Below are 4,588 nucleotides of genomic sequence, written 5' to 3'. Positions count from 1 at the left end.
TGTCTAAATCTCTTTTGCTGAGACCAGATCAATTAGTAGGTAATCAACTTTGAATACAAATAGGTAAATAACTTATTAAGAATAAGCTATCTAAGCAATAATAGCAGTAAGTAATTTCAATTTTCAAGCTCTCTATGCTTCTGTACCAAGATAAACTCAATGCATTCATGTAGATTATTGCACTGCTAAAATAAATTAATTGTTTGCTTTACTTTATAATTGTAAACAAACATGCTTAGTATGAACATTCTTCTTCCAGTGCCAATTGTATATAAAGTTGATCAATTGTAAACAAACATGCTTAGTATGAACATTCTTCTTCCAGTGCCAATTGTATATAAAGTTGATCAATTGTAAACAAACATGCTTAGTATGAACATTCTGCGGAGAGTTGATGCAATTCAAAAGGGAGATATTGTGTTCATTTTGCTGGCTTCATTTCAAGTAATTTATGTTCTTCTTAAAGACAGTATTGAATGGACTTTCTCGTGCAACAACTGAGACATATTCATTTAACATATTCTCTTTCTTAAATTCAGAGGATGCTTATGTTAGTTTCTTAATATACATAAAGAAGAATTAGGATTTGTCCACCAGGAGGTAGCCATTCCATCTGTGCCTCCACCAGATAAGGTAAGTTACATGGTTATTTATATTAATTAAGATTTAAGAATGAAAATGGTGTTGCTGATTTCAGATTATTAATTGTTTCTAGCTTTTGTCAATGGAGGAGCTGCGGGAGAGATGTCTTACTGACCCTCGTCTTCCAAAATAAGATTTTGGAGGAGCTGCGGAAGAGACGCCAAGAAAGTTTCATGCCAAGACTTCGTTTTTCCACTTCCCATGGCTTATGTGCATCTCGTATATCCGCAAACACATTTTCACTCTCATTTTCTGGTACTTTTTTTAAATCTACCTTTTGCTATGATCGATGTCATAACCTGTAGTGTTCAATTTTCAAAGAAGTGGTATCTTCTTTACTAGCAATCGTTGTGAAGGTTGTACTCTTATGGGTTCCTATTGATTTCCCATTGCTAATTTGTAATTATGCAAATCAAATTTGGAATTTTTATGCATTTTTCTGCTCTATTTCATTATGCCAGTTTAAGTCTCTACTCTTATGGTGGCCAAAGAAGAGCTTGCCACCATCAACAGGAGTGTAACTGCCAGAAGCTTTTTCATTCTGAATTTTTGATACACTATGTGCAGTGGTAAATTTAGATTACCCCTTTATTATGTTATGGTTTTAAGTGATGTTTTAATGTTTTAGTTATGCTTTAAGTTGAATCTTGTGATGGATATGAAGTTCTAGGATTGCCTCTGGCATTCCGAAGTCTTACATCTTACATCACTGGGCACTGTTACTGTACTGAGAACCTCCGGTTCTCATACCATATTCTGTTGTTATTTTTCAGATGAAGGTCGCAACCCACCTCAGTGAGTTGCTTTGTTGGTGATAGAGCGGAAGACCTTTATCCTATTTTGAAGTCCTTTTGATTATTTTTGTATAGATCTCTCACTTTTTTGTTTTTATTTTGCCTATAGGCTTACATTGAGAGGAAGTTTGTATAAGCTGTTTTAACTATCTAAACTCTGTATGTCTGTATGTAACTAGCCGACTTAAACTCTGTGAGCGGTAGCTAGATCTCTATATTATTATCTTTTGATACACCTATTTACTTATCCCTTGATATGTGCTTCGTTTAGTGTAGTTTCGTGAGTACGATTTGCGCTTTTTGAACTCTATTTTTGAGCTTAATCATTCATTGGGCTTCTAGAATATATTAATTCTTTCTATATAATATGTTTAAGCTTTAGAATTATCGTAACCTTTGATTAACCTTTGCCTTACGATGTGAGGTAAGGCTTAGGGTAATTAGGGTGTTACACAGAGCGCGATTTTGGTGTGGACTTGGTGGAGCTGGCTGAGGAAATCTAAAAAGCGAGCGAGTGGGAGTCTCTAGAAGCTTCAATTGAAACTGCATTCGAGGCTATCAGACCTCGTAGAACTGATTCTCATGTCGTTCTAAGTCATTGCGGTGAGAATTTCTTCCTAATTTGTTCTGTTTAGTTCGGAACTTAAATTTCTCAGTCATTTCCAATCAGAATTTGTTCAGACAATCTCCGTGTCTGTGAGAGAGGTGAATTGAATTTGAGATCTCTGTTAACTCCAATTTGTGGCTAATTAAGCTTCATATGGATACTTTCTCACTTGCTTCTATGTTTTCAATGACTCTAGATTGCTATTTCTGCACCTCTTCTATGGATTTCGTAGACTAAGATTTGGAGAATGCAAGAATTGGAATCCTCGACTCAAGCTTCTCACGACTTTCAAAGTGAACGATAACCGAACAATCACACAACTAATGCTCTCATTGTGGATTCAGGATCAGCATCTGCTACAATTAATGATAGCAAGAAAGTTTCATGCCAACACATTGAGCTTGTAAGCAAATCCTACTAGCTTGTCATTATTCTTCCAGGGGACCTACACAGTAAGCATGTTTACTCATAAACTTCTCTTTCTGATTCTTTTTACTTCTCTTAAGATGAGATATATATATTTATTGAACTATTTATCCTTTGTCTAAATCTCTTTTGCTGAGACCAGATCAATTAGTAGGTAATCAACTTTGAATACAAATAGGTAAATAACTTATTAAGAATAAGCTATCTAAGCAATAATAGCAGTAAGTAATTTCAATTTTCAAGCTCTCTATGCTTCTGTACCAAGATAAACTCAATGCATTCATGTAGATTATTGCACTGCTAAAATAAATTAATTGTTTGCTTTACTTTATAATTGTAAACAAACATGCTTAGTATGAACATTCTTCTTCCAGTGCCAATTGTATATAAAGTTGATCAATTGTAAACAAACATGCTTAGTATGAACATTCTGCGGAGAGTTGATGCAATTCAAAAGGGAGATATTGTGTTCATTTTGCTGGCTTCATTTCAAGTAATTTATGTTCTTCTTAAAGACAGTATTGAATGGACTTTCTCGTGCAACAACTGAGACATATTCATTTAACATATTCTCTTTCTTAAATTCAGAGGATGCTTATGTTAGTTTCTTAATATACATAAAGAAGAATTAGGATTTGTCCACCAGGAGGTAGCCATTCCATCTGTGCCTCCACCAGATAAGGTAAGTTACATGGTTATTTATTAAGATTTAAGAATGAAAATGGTGTTGCTGATTTCAGATTATAAATTTTTTCTAGCTTTTATCAATGGAGGAGCTACAGGAGAGACGTCTTACTGACCCTCGTCTTCCAAAGTAAGATTTTGGAGGAGCTGTGGGAGAGACGCCAAGAAAGTTTCATGCCAAGACTTCGTTTTTCTGCTTCCCATGGTTTATGTGCATCTCGTGTATTCGCAAACACATTTTCACTCTCATTTTCTGGTACTTTTTTTAAATCTACCTTTTGCTATGATCGATGTCATAACCTGTAGTGTTCAATTTTCAAAGAAGTGGTATCTTCTTTACTAGCAATCGTTGTGAAGGTTGTACTCTTATGGGTTCCTATTGATTTCCCATTGCTAATTTGTAATTATGCAAATCAAATTTGGAATTTTTATGCATTTTTCTGCTCTATTTCATTATGCCAGTTTAAGTCTCTACTCTTATGGTGGCCAAAGAAGAGCTTGCCACCATCAACAGGAGTGTAACTGCCAGAAGCTTTTTCATTCTGAATTTTTGATACACTATGTGCAGTGGTAATAACAGGATTAATTAGCTTTGATGATTTAGATCAAGAAAAGGCAGTGAAGTCATAAGTATTTGATAGATTATTGCGGGAATTTAAAAGTCCAAATAAGGGATTGGAACAAAAGAATATAAAGTAGATATACAAGATATAGTTAGAACAACTAATACCAATTGTGATGGTTAAAATATTGTCAACAAATTGGTAGTTGCTGCTCAATATTCTTTTCATGTATGCATACTTTCTTAATTTTTTTATTATGTATAAGTGGCTTCTACTTTTTTCCTAATGCAGGAGACTAGTGCCAGTACCAATTGATCTACAATCTCACTTGATAGCTTGTGATATTTTTTGTAAGGGAAAAAAGAATGAAACTTGTTTTTTTTTATACTCCATAGTCCATGTTATTAGACAACAGGGATGTTTGCATCTATATCTTGTTTCTATGACAGGTGATGCCCTGTATGCACTCAAGACTCATAGAGAGTTGAAAGATCCTAATAATGCTCTTTAAACCTGGGATGCTAATCTTGTAAATTCTTTTATATGGTTTCATATCACTTGCAACCAAGATAATAGTGTGACCAGCATGTAAGTTATTATATCATTTTACCTGTGGTTTTATGTGCTCTTTGTGTACATAGTGAAATGTGTTTTTGTTTGGTCAGTGATATTGGAAATGCACAACTTCTGGGTCACCTAGTTCCAAAACATGGCAAACTTTAGAATTTGCAAAGGCTGTACGTTTTGAAACATATGATATTCAGAAATAGTTGAATGGCTGAAGAAAGCGTTATAAAGTCATACAAGCTATAAATACATTTTTTGCTTGATCTTGACCAATTTCTTACCATTCTTGCATCTTTTAATTATTA

The 4,588-nt window shown here is 34.2% G+C and overlaps 1 long non-coding RNA gene across 1 annotated transcript; it reads left to right on the top strand.

The window, feature by feature from the left end:
• On the top strand, positions 582–976 carry LOC110264676. The gene is made up of 3 exons (XR_002350850.1): positions 582–633; positions 716–861; positions 964–976. It is a non-coding gene; the product is annotated as an uncharacterized LOC110264676 (long non-coding RNA).

The sequence above is a fragment of the Arachis ipaensis genome, chromosome B07 (assembly GCF_000816755.2).
Source record: "Arachis ipaensis cultivar K30076 chromosome B07, Araip1.1, whole genome shotgun sequence".
NCBI classification, from domain to species: Eukaryota; Viridiplantae; Streptophyta; class Magnoliopsida; order Fabales; family Fabaceae; genus Arachis; species Arachis ipaensis.
Note: the sequence above shows the minus strand (reverse complement) of the source record. Positions and strands in the feature narration are given on the sequence as shown.